This window comes from Coregonus lavaretus, assembly GCF_964263955.1.
Source record: "Coregonus lavaretus genome assembly, chromosome: 11".
In the NCBI taxonomy this organism is placed as follows: domain Eukaryota; kingdom Metazoa; phylum Chordata; class Actinopteri; order Salmoniformes; family Salmonidae; genus Coregonus; species Coregonus lavaretus.
In genome coordinates this window covers 21,495,756-21,511,594 of record NC_139998.1, presented here as the reverse complement: position 1 = coordinate 21,511,594, position 15,839 = coordinate 21,495,756, and the positions used below count along the sequence as shown (strand labels likewise).

General features: G+C 42.8%; 1 protein-coding gene across 1 annotated transcript in view; it reads left to right on the top strand.

The window, feature by feature from the left end:
* The first annotated feature begins 206 nt into the window (after positions 1-206).
* LOC311137457 (furin-like) overlaps positions 207-15,839 on the top strand; it is a 211,084-nt gene continuing 195,451 nt past the window's right edge. The window contains exon 1 of the mRNA XM_084171973.1: positions 207-1,045. The gene's annotated coding sequence lies outside the window, so the exon portion shown is untranslated. The remainder of the gene's footprint in view (positions 1,046-15,839) is intronic.

Genomic DNA, 15,839 nt, shown 5'->3' with positions numbered 1-15,839 from the left:
CGTTCCCGGAAGTCTCGCGATGTTGTGCCTCTGGGTTTAGAAACTATGTGATCTAACGGTGACGTAGAGCTGGGGAGTGTGGATTTACTTCCTGGGATTTGTGGCTTGTTATGTCGCGTTCATGTGGTAGTCGGAACTAGGAAAGTCGGAAATATCCGATTAACTAATTATTTGAACGCGGCACGTGATTAACTACAACCAGTTAGCAAGTCGGAAATATCAAAGTTTCTTAGCTCTAACTAGTACTTGAACGCGGCACGGTTCCTAGCCAAGTGGGCGAAGATATCTGTTTCTCGTATAAAGGAATGTATGACCTTTTTAGAATTTTACAACATGCTTTGACTATATTAGTTTGTTCGAATAAAGCAGTATGCATGTCACGGAACTTTGTTGAACGGCTAACGTTACATGGGGGGGTTGAAGTCCTAGCTAGCTAACTAGCTAGTTAATGTACTCGGGCTGAGGCTAGCTGAAACGACCACCATGAGAGACAACGAGAAGACGTGGAAAGTTTACTCCGAACCAAAGATAGCAGAGGTGTGACAATATTGCAGTACCACGATACACCGTGGGACTTGGTGTCTGGGTATGTCACATGAGTAACTCCACAGAGTTCCGAGCCACGCCTCGAGAGGAGAGAGCTGTCAACCAGGCAGCGGAGACTCATGACGTGGTCCTTTCATCCGACAGAATGTGCAAATGTCATAGCCAACGTGTGTTGTTTTGCTCTTTGAGGAAAGAGGTTGGAGTTGGCGGGATCCTGCTGTGGGTAGTGTCTTGGCGGGTTGGGAGGGAACGAATTAATGGGAGGCATAGGGTAGCCTAACATAAGCGGCAAGAGCGCATTCTCTTCCAGTGTCTGATAGCGCTGTCGATACTTCACTTCCCAATTTGGAGCTAGGACTCGGGAGGAAGGCGAACATTGGTGCTATTGCTACACAGGACCAGCTAGCTGTCTGATGCTATGTTTAATTTGATAAAATGAAACCAGCCCTACGAAGCTTGCTTATTGAAGTGCAGGTCCTCATCAAAGAGATAGCTCGTGGTAAGATCTTGGCATAATGTCAGATTTATTTGTGTGTAGTGTAACACATTTACTTGCCTTCAACATAGTCGATTGTGTGTGTGTGTGTTTATTTGTTCCTTCATTTTATTATTTTTCCTATATAAATGCCAAAATCAGTTTTGTATGATCTGTTTTGCACAAAGATTGCTATTTCTTATTGCTATGTTATTGGCATTTTGAGTAGGCTACGCCATTGATAATAAGATCAGGAGTTACAGAGTGAGCTGAAATAATATGGCTTGTCTGGAGTTAAGTATCAAAGAAACAAATGCAGGCCTGTATGACAACCTTATAGGACAGTCAGTTTTTGTTCTAAAACAGAACTTTCTGTGACCCAGCTAATCCATCCTCGGGGTATTGTATATCTGATCATTCATGCCCTTAGGAATCTCAGCAGGGTAAAACCAAGGTCATACATTACTGTAGAATGCAACACAAAGTGAAGTGTGGCGGAGTTGTACTGTACATGTGCAGAGCTTTCCCGAAAGGATTAACGCTGCATGACACGATTTGCTGTTTTTAAAGTAGATGTTTTGGCTAATCATCAGGTCCAATGTCTTAGCCTTTTAGTTTACATTCAGGAGCTGTTGTTTTGTTTACCTGTGAACTTCTCCTCTGACTGGCTGACTCTGGGTGTAACTGTTGAACACATTGACTGGACGGTTTCTAGAGTGACCTGAATTCTATTGAAATTACACTCACTTGGGAATGGCCTTTATTTAGGTGACACAGATCTGTAGGGAGGGCCTAGATGTTTTGTTCATTGGTTCTAAGGAGGTATTGAGTCACTGTCAGGGTGATATAATGGTAAGGCTGACGTACAACCCTCCTGAGGAATCCATTGACCCAGGCTCTATCAGTGGACTAATGCACCATACAGTACTATGGGCTGGTGCTTGTCAGTGGCTGGCAGCTTTCACTCTCTCTCTTTGTGTGTTCCTTAGTAGAACCAGCCATGAGCTGAGTCGGACTGAAAATGAAGAGGAAATTCAGCAACTCTTCAAGGACAAATAAAGTTCACTTCAAAAATGTTTCCTCTGTGAGTTTAAAACTAAACACTTCCGTTGTCCTTCAAGAGTTGCTGCATTATTCCTTCCTTTTCAGTTTGCTCCTCTGTACAAAGTGAGCTGAGCTCAGAGAGAGAGTAGACAGTGATACCTAGTCAATGCAGCCTCAGTGACTCACCTTTACACAGCAGGTCCACACACTCAAGATGAGAGCTGAGGTCACTGCCTGCCATGTGGAGGCCTCCAGGTGTGTGTGTGTGTTTGTGTGTCTCCCACTGCTGTGATGATTATTGTTCCACTATCTAGGCATTGTGTGTCTAGAGAGGATGTGTGGTGGTATGCTCTGTTTCACTCCTCTGCGGTTCAGTAGAAACTCCTGGAATATAAGCCTTTCTAAGAATCAGTCGGCCAGAGCTTGGATGTAGGTCTCAAAACTGCAACCAAAACACTCACATTTGTGACCCTTTGACTTGGCAGTGCGACACCCATTTTTTATTGGTCGCTAGGGTGGCAGTGAAATTGTTTTGTAGCGGGTCATGTTAGTTTTTGGTTCACAATTAGCTTATTTTTTTATTATCAATATTTATTCAAACAGCAATGAGTATGCAACAATGGGTATGTAGACCAAGTATTCAAAAAGTTTGGTCCGAAGTCTTGGTTGAATCTTTGTGATGCGCAATTCAGTTATCATGCACTGTTTGAATGAACATTTCTAAAGGCTTTCCCCCAAAAACCTTCCCAATTAAATGTTGACTGCAAAGTAGGCCTACCTAGCAGAATGATATCATGATGATTTGTACCAATCGCGGAGCATTTGTTTAGCAAACTCTGTCATCACATGTAGCCTACACTGCACATTGTACAGTTTTGGGGGGGGGGATTGTTCCCAGACCTCAAGTGGTCTCCTGATGTGATTTAAGCATTGTTGAGGACTTAGAACATCCAATTTTTTTAGTTTTTCTATTAAAGAAAGTGTGATTTTGAGAGTGAAAACCTGAAAAAAATAAGAAAACGGAAACCTGGAAAATGGAATTGACCAAAACATAAGACTGATTTTATAGGGCCCTGGGTCAATGACGTGACGTGTCCAAAGCATATTTACAATATTATAAAAATATACATTTTTATAAGAATATGCATTTTTATAAGCACTGCATTTTTATAAGCACTGCATTATAAGACTTAACTTTCCCCTATTTATCGGCTTATAAGAGTATTCATTATGAATAATGGGAATTTAGGGAGCTATAGAACTCTCCACAACGAAAATCAATATGTAAAAAAAACAATACAAATCAAATAAACTCCTCTGGCATAATTGTGAGGGTATCTGTATTGATAAATTAAAATAATTGTGAGGATCCTAAACTTTATTAAATTTTTATGCTTGAAAGACTTTTGTCCTTACATTGGGATTTCATTCAATGTCATTCAGTATAACAGACATTCAGGAGCCATTTCAGACCATACTTCTTTGCGATATTCACATGACAGGATATTGCACCAGAAAGAAGATTCAGAAGGACCCCCACACAGTGCAGAAAGGTCAGTAAGTCTCTCCTAAAATGTTGATGATTTCACCTTTTTGGTCACTGGTGCACTATGATACAAAATCCTGTGTCATACGGTACAACTCTTAAAAAAACACTTATAATGTTTTATTTTAAAGTGGCATAGTTGATGTGAAAGATAACATAAAAAGCTGTAGATCAAGGTCATGGTGTTTTCATAGTTGGATTGGCCTGTAGAATAAGTTAAAACTGTTTTTTGTCATTTGGAGTGACTATTTGTAAGTCGCTCTGGATAAGAGCGTCTGCTAAATGACGTAAATGTAAATGTAAATGAGTGACGATTATGTCATTCGTTACTTCGCATGACACATATATAGTTTTTGTGTTTTTACGACTATTCTTAAGCTTTTAGGGAATGTAGTGTATATGTGTATGTTTTATTGATAACATATTTATTAATTTATTTTTGTGTTAAGGTATATTTTGTCTATCTATTACATTGTGAACAACAAAAGTAATGACAACATGGTCATTATTATTTGGTTTTTGTGAAGTCACCTATTCAAGTCATAAGCACTTAATTATTATCATAATGTTTTATTAATGCTTTATCAGTACAGTTTTGATGTTGAGGGAATATTTGTCCTTTATAGATGCCTCTATCCAACAAAGAGAGGGCTGCACGGTTCAGGGCCCGGAAGAACTCAGATCCTCTTGTTAGGGAAGAGAGGCATCTGAGCAGGAAAGCAAGTTATTATAGTGGTCATGCAGTTAAGTGACAAGTGCAGTTCAGTAACCAGCAAACCTGAATTAAGACTAAGTTCAATTAGGTTCACACGCATTTGCAGTGGGCTAGATCTTGTAGGTAATCAATGGAATCTATGAGTGTCAGACTAAGCTGTGTGCGACTACTCAAAAGGTGGTTTACAATAGCATTTAGGAAATATTAATGTAATGGAAGTCATTTTGACTATAGCCTGCACTATATTTCTGTAATTACTGTATATTCGTCTCGTGTTTAGCTACCGCAGATGTAAGGAGGATGGGCACATAAACCATCGCCCAGTTAAGGAGATGATGACCACTGCAGCTGAAAAGAGAAGGGATAAATGGAGGAAAAACCAGAGGAGTCGGAAGAAAAATTTAGGCAGATGCATGCTGTGATGAACATCACTCCAGTGTCCATGGATGGTGACCATCTTGAGGAGCACCCTGGGCAATCTACAAGTTCAATAGCAGCACCCACCTCAGCCCTCAACTCAGCCCTCAACTCCACAGCAAAGCCAACCACCTTCACAGCACCCACCTGGGAAGCCACCAACAGAGTAGGAACAACCACTTGCTTCATCAACCCCAGAGAAATGTGATGTAGAGAAGATATCCAGGTGATGCACGCAGTTGGGTAAAGAAAAGGCACAGTTGAAGCAACAAATGATCAGACTTAAAATGCAACTAATAAAATACCAAATACCAAACTTGCACTGTCAAAAAGAAAATGTGAGAAAATGAGAGAATATGCAAAGAATGGAAAAAGAGAACGCTGAGTGAGAAATACAAGCAAGAGGGAGAAAGAAACTGGCAACAGAGAAGAAGGCAAAGGTCACTCAATTCCTGTGTAGGGATGAAAATAGCAGACTTCTGCCTGGGAAGAAAGACACTGTAACGAAGCACAAAGAGAAAGTTCAGAGACAAGTCCTTTTCAAAGTTATTATAGTGAGGTAGAACTAGCTCTGCCTGAAGTGAACACCACATGGCAGCAATAGGAAAGAGAGAAGACCAGCAATGAAGAAAATATGTGAAAAAAACAAAGACAGGCACATGGCAGGATCTGAACAGAATCCTGAATCAAAAACTCAACCTACTCACCAATCACCATTTCATCTGGCTTTATCAAGTTGAGAAGTGCCGAAATCTTAAGGAAAACATCGGTGACAATGAGGTAGTTCTTCACATGGACTTCTCAGAAAACTATGCATGTAAATTGCACACAGAGGTTCAGGCTTTCCATTTTGGAGGAAGCAGAAAGCAGGCCACCATACATACTAGTGTGGTGTACACATTTCAGGGGTACCAGTCATACGCTACATTATCAGATAGCCTTCGTCACGATGAAAGAGCCGTGTGGGCACACCTGGAGCCTATTTTGGAGGAAGTGAAGGGGCAAAATCCCTCTAACTACTCTTCACTTCATGAGTGGCGGTCCTGTCACACAGTACAGGAACAAAAATAAACGTTTAGCTATTCAGCACACTTCCATTTCTTTGGGGATTCAAAGAAGTAACATGGAACTTCTCAGAGAAGGGGCACGGTAAGGGGCTCCTGATGAAGTCGGTGGAGCAGTCAAATGTAGTGCTGATGACATGGTGAAAATGGGAGCAGATATCCAGACCCCAAAATATATGTACAGCAAACTACAGGAGAACACAAGCTCAAGCATAAAGTACTTTTGGATATCTGAAGTCGACGTGTGTAGATATGACGATGCAGTACCGAGTCAGTTGCAAGTGGTTAAAGGCACCATGAAAAGACATCAGATTGCCTCACAAACACCTGGGAAGATAAGTCACAGAGAGCTGTCCTGCTTCTGCAGCCACAGAGAGAGACATTGTTACTGCAACAGTCCAAATGAGGGGGACTTCAATCAAGAAGGATCTGAGGAGCCTACCACCACAAGCTGAAAGGCAACACTGCAGCCTGCACACAAAAAAACACCGGATTTAGTTGGGAAGTTTGTTATTGTGATGTATGATGACCAACCTTTCGTCGGCCAAGTCCTTGATCTGGTGGGGAATGAAATTGAGGTGAACTGCATGAGACAAACTTTGTGAAAGAACTCAATCATGTGGCCAGAAACAAGTGATGTGATCCTTTACTACATATCTGACGTGAAAGCAGTCATATCAGAGCCATCCACCAATCGCAGCTTAAAACTATGCAGCCCGGATTGGGAACAATTCAAAGAGATGTGGTAACTCAAAGGCTCCACCTAAAATGGGGAGAGTTCACCACAGATTGGGTATTTTGTAGCTTAACTTAAAGTGATGGTTGCAAGGCCATGTAACAGAAGTTAAATGTGAAGAGAAAATATAAAGTAAAAAAAAAAAAGTTATTAATTTAAGTTTTAAACCAACATTCCAAGTGCTTCATTCTATAGCTAGAGGACTCCTGATATCTCCAGGAGTGCTAAGTATAATTTTTGTCTTTATCTGTTGTGGTCTAGTACTGTCTTTTTGCTAGCTAGGGCCATCTACTTTAAGTGCTGCCTGTCTTCCCAGTGGCCTACTTGGTGTGTGAACTGCTGACTGCTCATAACTTGCAGATAGTTGTTGACACATCAACCAGGACCAAGGTGAGGGCAATTTGTGACTTGTTTTGGTAATCAGTGGCTGTATTGGAGGGGGAGCGGATTTACAGTGAGGGAAAAAAGTATTTGATCCCCTGCTGATTTTGTAAGTTTGCCCGCTGACAAATAAATTATCAGTCTATAATTTTAATGATAGGTTTATTTGAACAGTGAGAGACAGAATAACATTAAAAAAATCCAGAAAAATGCATGTCAAAAATGTTATAAATTGATTTGCATTTTAATGAGGGAAATAAGTATTTGACCCCCTCTCAATCAGAAAGATTTGTGGCTCCCAGGTGTCTTTTATACAGGTAACGAGCTGAGATTAGGAGCACACTCTTAAAGGGAGTGCTCCTAATCTCATCTTGTTACCTGTATAAAAGACACCTGTCCACAGAAGCAATCAATCAATCAGATTCCAAACTCTCCACCATGGCCAAGACCAAAGAGCTCTCCAAGGATGTCAGGGACAAGATTGTAGACCTACACAAGGCTGGAATGGGCTACAAGACCATCGCCAAGCAGCTTGGTGAGAAGGTGACAACAGTTGGTGCGATTATTCACAAATGGAAGAAACACAAAAGAACTGTCAATCTCCCTCGGCCTGGGGCTCCATGCAAGATCTCACCTTGTGGAGTTGCAATGATCATGAGAACGGTGAGGAATCAGCCCAGAACTACACGGGAGGATATTGTCAATGATCTCAAGGCAGCTGGGACCATAGTCACCAAGAAAACAATTGGTAACGCACTACGCCGTGAAGGACCCGAAATCCTTCAGCGCCCGCAAGGTCCCCCTGCTCAAGAAAGCACATATACAGGGCCGTCTGAAGTGTGCCAATGAACATCTGAATGATTCAGAGGAGAACTGGGTGAAAGTGTTGTGGTCAGATGAGACCAAAATGGAGCTCTTTGGCATCAACTCAACTTGCCGTGTTTGGAGGAGGAGGAATGCTGCCTATGACCCCAAGAACACCATCCCCACCGTCAAACATGGAGGTGGAAACATTATGCTTTGGGGGTGTTTTTCTGCTAAGGGGACAGGACAACTTCACCGCATCAAAGGGACGATGGACGGGGCCATGTACCATCAAATCTTGGGTGAGAACCTCCTTCCCTCAGCCAGGGCATTGAAAATGGGTTGTGGATGGTTATTCCAGCATGACAATGACCCAAAACACACGGCCAAGGCAACAAAGGAGTGGCTCAAGAAGAAGCACATTAAGGTCCTGGAGTGGCCTAGCCAGTCTCCAGACCTTAATCCCATAGAAAATCTGTGGAGGGAGCTGAAGGTTCGAGTTGCCAAACGTCAGCCTTGAAATCTTAATGACTTGGAGAAGATCTGCAAAGGGGAGTGGGACAAAATCCCTCCTGAGATGTGTGCAAACCTGGTGGCCAACTACAAGAAACGTCTGACCTCTGTGATTGCCAACAAGGGTTTTGCCACCAAGTACTAAGTCATGTTTTGCAGAGGGGTCAAATACTTATTTCCCTCATTAAAATGCAAATCAATTTATAACATTTTTGACATGCGTTTTTCTGGATTTTATTGTTGTTATTAAAATTATAGACTGATCATTTCTTTGTCAGTGGGCAAACGTACAAAATCAGCAGGGGATCAAATACTTTTTTCCCTCACTGTACCTCTCCTAGGCAATCAGCATTTAGTACAGGGAAGTGTGCTCTCCATCTCTGCTAGGCAATTAGCAATTAGTGTTAGCTCTTCAGTCTCCCCTGGTTTCTCAGCGGCAGCTGTAAGTGGCGGTCGTGTCCGTGCCGGTTTTGTCGCAAAACTAAGACGTCGCCGAGAGGGGAAAGCTCCACACCACTCTCTCACTCTTACCTAGTTATTTACAGATTATCAAATGTTGCTCTTTTGTAGCCTTGTCAACTATGTGTGTGTTTTCTATACCTGTTCACATCTCTCCCTGTAGGCTTTACAGACATTCCCCACCCCTTGGCTGCAACCCTTCTAATTTAGTGTACTCTGTGTTCACAAACCATGTGGAATTCCGGGTCTCTGGCAGCATTTAGAACTGCCGATCTGCGGTCAAGAACGCAGAATTCATCTCAGCCTATGCTGCCCTTCAGTCCCTTGTCGTTTGGCCCTGACGGAGATATGGATCACCCCAGAGAACACTGCTACTCCAGCTGCTCTTTCTTCATCTGACTGTTTTCTCTCATAGTCCGAGAGTATCTGGTCGTCGCGGTGGTGGCACAGGTCTACTCATTTCTCCTAAGTGGGAATTTTATATTTTCTCCCTCTCTCACCTGTCCATCTCCTCATTTGAATTCCATGCTGTCACTTGTCCACTCAAGCTTAACATTATTGTCATCTATCGCCCACCAGATGCCCTTGGAGAGTTCCTCAATGAGCTTGACACCTTGATAAGCTCATTTCCTGACAATGACTCACCGCTCTTCGTACTTGACGACTTCAACCTCCCGACGCCTGCCTTCGATTTAATTTCTTTCCAACACTTGAGCGTGCTGTCTCTGATCAACTTTCTCGTTATTTCTCTCAGAACGATCTTCTTGACCCTATCCAGTAAGGCTTCAAGACGGGTCACTTAACCGAGACTGCTCTTCTCTGTGTCATGGAGGCTCTCCGCACTGCCAAAGCTGACTCTCCTATGTTCTCATCCTCCTAGATCTATCCACTGCCTACCTGGCAGGCCGCTCCTACCAAGTGACATGGAGAGGATCTGTGTGTGCACCACGTACTCTCACTACTGGTGTCCCCCAGGGCTCGGTTCTAGGCCCTCTCTATACACCAAGTCACTCGGCTCTGTCATATCCTCACATGGTCTCTCCTATTATTGCTATGCGGATGACACTCAGCTACCTTTTTCCTTCCCCCTTCTGACACCCAGGTGGCGACACTCATCTCTGCGTGCCTGGCAGATATCTCAACTTGGATGTCGGCCCACCAACCTCGACAAGACGGAACTGCTCTTCCTCCCAGGAAAGGCCTTCCCGCTCAAAGACGTCTCCATCACTGTTGACAACTCCACAGTGTCGCCCTCCCAGAGTGCCAAGAACCTTGGAGAGACCCTGGACAACACCCTGTCATTCTCTGCCAACATCAAAGCAGTGACCCGCTCCTGCAGGTTCATGCTCTACAACATCCGTAGAGTACGACCCTACCTCACACAGGAAGTGGCGCAGGTCCTAATCCAGGCACTTGTCCTCATCCCGTCTGGACTACAGCAACTCGCTGTTGGCTGGGCTCCCCGCTTGCTATCAACCCCCTGCAACTTATCCAGAACGCAGCAGCCTGCCTGGTTTTCAACCTTCCCAAGTTCTCTCATGTCTTCCTGCTCCTCCGCACACTCCACTGGCTTCCAGTCTAAGCTCGCATCCACTACAAGACCATGGTGCCTACCTACGGAACAGCAAGAGAAACTGCCCCTCCCTACCTTCAAGCTATGCTCAAACCCTACACCCCAACCCGAGCACTCAGTACTGCCACCTCAGGTCTCTTGGCCCTCCCACCCCTACGGGAGGGCAGCTCCCACTCAGCCCAGTCCAAGCTCTTCTCTGTCCCTTCTAGCTCTGACTACTGATAGCTACGTTATTGATGAAAAATGTCCCACCTAGCTATCTTAAGATGAATGCACTAACTGTAAGTCGCTCTGGATAGGAGCGTCTGCTAAATGATTAAAATGTAAATAAACAGGGACCGATTCATTCTTTCATAGCATCCTCAGTCTTGTCAGTTGGATAAGACACCAACCAGTATTTTGTTAATTTGATTTTCAATCCAAGTTCATCACAAATGTTATACTTTTCAATGTTTCAAAATGAATTGATCTTGACTTCATGTCGTATATGAATTAGAGTTGTGATATGCCTTTTCCATATGCCTTTTCTCTATTTACCTTACAATAAAAAAAGCTGATTAAAACTGATTTCCAGTGCCTCATTTTATATTTAGCAGGTAATAAGTACATATTTGTTGCTGAGAAAGTCTGTTAGGATCATCCAATGTATAATCTCACTGTATGTCATTCGGTATAACGATGCCACAGTCAGACGGCGTAACGCAGGTTTTTCACGTCATATTACATAATAATTTTTTTTCAAGTTGAGGATACAATAACAATCTTTACTCCTTTACAGAAAAGCATTTTAGAAATTGTCCAGCTTTTTTCACTTTTGAGCGTGACATTTTGGGTGCTAAAATCAACAAATGAGCGCATCTTAGTAGAAAAGCCAAAATGTAAGATATTAATTATGATGTAATTTTGATTTTCAAAGGAGTACATGTTTGTTGAGAATCAAACTATTACTATCTATAAACAGCTGAATGCTAATACTGGTAAATAATCAAAAACGTTGAAAATCCATTATCGTTACACCGAATGACATTATTCATGGGTGAAATAATATGATTCAAAATTAAAATGTATGGATTGAATTCTCGGTGACTAAAACTTGTTTATATATATATATAGTACTGGTCAAAAGTTTGGACACCTACTCATTCCAGGGTTTGTCTTTATTTTTACTATTTTCTACATTGTAGAATAATAGTGAAGACATCAAAACTATGAAATAACACACATGGAATCATGTAGTAACCAAAAAAGTGTTAAACAAATCAAAATATATTTGAGATTCTTCAAAGTAACCACCCTTTTCCTTGACAGCTTTGCACACTCTTGGCATTCTCTAAACCAGCTTCATGAGGTAGTCACCTGGAATGCATTTCAATTAACAGGTGTGCCTTGTTAATAGTTCATTTGTGGAATTCCTTTCTTTCTTAATGCGTTTGAGCCAATCAGTTGTGTTTTGACAAGGTCAGGGTGGTATACAGAAATAGCCCTATTTGGTAAAGGACCCAAGTCCATATTATGGCAAGAACTGCTCAAATAAGCAAAGAGAAACGACAGTCAATCATTACTTTAAGACATGAAGGTCAGTCAATCCATAAAATGTTTGCAGTCGCAAAAATCATCAAGCGCTATGATGAAACTGGCTCTCATGAAGACCAATACAGGAATGGAAGACCCAGAGTTACCTCTGCTGCAGAGGATAAGTTCATTAGAGTTACCAGCCTCAGAAATTGCAGCCCAAATAAATGCTTCACAGAATTCAAGTAACAGACACATCTCAACATCAACTGTTCAGAGGAGACTGCGTGAATCAGGCCTTTATGGTTGGATTGCTGCAAAGAAACCACTACTAAAGGACACCAATAAGAAGAAGATACTTGCTTGGGCCAAGAAACACGAGCAATGGACATTAGACCGGTGGAGGCTGTGTAAGGGCTATTTGACCAAGAAGGAGAGTGATGGAGTGCTGCATCAGATGACCTGGCTTCCACAATCACCGACCTCAACCCAATTGAGATAGTTTGGGATGAGTTGGACTGCAGAGTGAAGGAAAAGCAGCCAACAAGTGCTCAGCATATGTGGGAACTCCTTCAAGACTGTTGGAAAAGCATTCCTCATGAAGCTGGTTGAGAGAATGCCAAGAGTGTGCAAAGCTGTCATCAAGGCAAAGGGTGGCTATTTTGAAGAATCTCAAATCTAAAATATATTTTGATTTGTTTAACCCTTATTTAGTTACTACATGATTCCATATGTGTTATTTCATAGTTTTTTCATAGTTGTAGAAAATAGTAAAAATAAAGAATAACCCTGGAATGAGTAGGTGTGTCCAAACTTATGACTGGTACTGTATATATGTGTGTATATATATATATATATATATATATATATATATATATATATATATATATATATATATATATATATATATATATATATATATATATATATATATATATATATATATATATATATACACACACAGTATACACACACACAACACTAATGAAGTTAGAAATAACTTGAATTAGCATTTTTTTACACATTTAAATGTTTTCCCATTTTGAAATCGTTATTCGTCATTGACCAACCCTACAACTGTAGAGTGACTGTTCAAAATCGCTAACAATAACACACCTTTTGAGATTGCGCAAAGGTTTAATTTTTTCCCTCCAAACAATCAATGTAAATATGGTAGTGTCAAGTCAAAATGTAATTATTTGTGTATGGAAGGTATAGGCTACTTGCTCAGCCAGAAAATATAAGATACAATTTAAATGATGTGCGCATCATCCACTTTCCCGGGCCAGTATTCTTTGCATTCGGGACAGTAGTTTTTCTGTAGCATTGAAGGTCCCCAAGAACACAGTGGCCTCCATCATTCTAAAATGGAAGACATTTGGAACCACCAAGACTCTTCCTAGAGCTGGCCGCCCGGCCAAACTGAACAATTGGGGGAGAAGGGCCTTGGTCAGGGAGGTGACCAAAAACCCAATGGTCACTCTGACAGCGCTCCAGAGTTCCTCTGTGAAGATGGGAGAACCTTCCAGATTGACAACCATCTCTGCAGCACTCCACCAATCAGGCCTTTATGGTAGAGTGGCCAGACGGATGCCACTCCTCAGTAAAAGGCACTTGACAACCCGCTTGGAGTTTGCCAAAAGGCACCTAAAGGACTCTCAGACCGTGAGAAACAAGATTCTCTGGTCTGATGAAACCAAGATTGAACTCTTTGGCCTGAATGCCAAGCGTCACATCTGGAGGAAACCTGGCACCATCCCTATGGTGAAGCATGGTGGTGGCAGCATCATGCTGTGGGGATGTTTTTCAGTGGCAGGGACTGGGAGAGTAGTCAGGATCGAGGGAAAGACGAATGGAGCATACTACAGAGAGATCCTTGATGAAAACCTGCTCCAGAGCGCTCAGGACCTGAGACTGGGGCGACGGTTCACCTTCCAACAGGACAACGACCCTAAGCACACAGCCAAGACAACACAGGAGTGGCTTCGGGACAAGTCTCTGAATGTCCTTGAGTGGCCGAGCTAGAGCCCGGACTTGAACCCGATCGAACATCTCTGGAGAGACCTGAAATAGCTGTGCAGTGACGCTCCCCATCCAACCTGACAGTTGAGAGGATCTGCACAGAAGAATGGGAGAATCTCCCCAAATACAGTTGTGCTAAGCTTGTAGCGTCATACCCAAGAAGACTTGAGGCTGTAATCGCTGCCAAAGATTCTTCAACAAAGTACTGAGTAAATGATCTGAATAAAAAAAATCAAGGGGTCTGAAAACATTCCGAATGCACTGTATACTGTATTTGGACCAGAATGAGGCTCTCCACTACTTATTGCTGCAGTGATGATTCACCATCTTCATCGAATGTATTCATAATTTTGTCGTGTGTCTGTAAATAGCCTGTAAATACCCTGTTTTTTTTGTGCATTTTTTCGTACATATTTCCCTATCAGACTTTTCATCCTTCTACAAAATATACTTTCCTGCAACCTGCCTCACTCAATGTGGAACGGATTCTATTATTGACTTATCTTTTATCTAGAATCTCCAGTTGAAACTAGCTAGCCAGCTAACTAGCTACTTCCTATTAGCCACAGTTAGCGGTATTTCACCCAGAACATTGGATTTTTCTGCCGGAATAATTTATTCACTGGACATTAATCACTGGATCGCAACTAGCTAGCCGCAACCGAATGGATGTTGCTGTTTGGCTAATCACCACTGCCCCCGATGCAAGCACCAGTTAGCCTCGAGCTAGCCTAGAGCCAGGCCCATATCCCGGCTATCTACCTCTCGGTCTACCGGACGGGAGTAGCCAGCTAACTAGCTACTTGCTATTAGCTACCGTTAGCGGTTTTTCACCATTGTCCGTGGCCTGCACCACCTACCAGCCAGCTCTAGCCTGGACTATTATTCGGCCAGTCTGCACTGTCTGCACAGCGCGTTATCGACCCAGAACATATCCGTTTTTCTGCCGGAATCACTGAATCCTGGACCTTTAACTCCGGATTCATCGCTACCAGCTAGCTGCAACAAAATGGACGTTGTGGTTTGGCTAATCATCCTGAGCTAGGCCCATCTCCCGGCTATCTACTTCTCTGTCAACCGGACGGGACCACCTAGTGTTGACACGGAGCCCCGCCGATCCTACACGACTGGTCTGCCGACGAAATCGTCTGATGTGGTTACAACAGGCTTCCCGTTACGACATCAACCACGAAGATTCCATCTGCTAGCCCCGGCCCGCTAGCACACGCTAGCTGTGGCCTCTTGCTCGCTAGTGCTTTAGCAGCCCCCAAACTACCTCCGAACTATCCTATTGCTGTTCACCAGACTTTATGATAACTCAGCTATACAGCTGATGCCTGCTGGACTGTTCCTTTTTACGGTACCGCATCCTGTTTATGTTTAGCCTCAGCCCAAACTGTGTCGTCATTACCAGCTGTTGTCTTAGCTCTCTCAAATTACACCTGTGATTGCTTTATGCCTCTCTCCCATGTCAATATGGTTTGCTTATTGCTGTTTCGGTTATTTCAAATTGTACTATTTCACTGTAGATCCCCCAGCCCAGCTAAACCTGGCTTAGATAGCTCCTTTGTCCCACCCCCCATACACGCGGAGACCGACTCAATCGGTGCCTCCAATGATGCTATCTCTTTCATTGTTACCCAACGCTTAGGTTTACCTCCACTTTACTCATATCCTTCCATATCCTTGTCTGTACATAATGCCCTGAATCTTTTCTACAACGCCCGGAAATCTGCCCCCTTTATTCTATGTACCCAACGCACTAGAAGACCAGTTCTTAAAGCCTTTAGCTGTATCCTTATTCTAGTCCTCCTCTGTTCCTCTGGTGATGTAGAGGCTAACCCAGGCCCTGCAGCCCTCAGTATCACTCCTACTCCCCAGGCGCTATCATTTGTTGACTTCTGTAATCGCAAAAGCCTTGGTTTCTTGCATGTTAATATCAGAAGTCTCCTTCCTAAGTTTGAGTTATTCACTGCGTTAGCACACTCCGCCAACCCTGATGTTCTAGCAGTGTCTGAATCCTGTCTTAGGA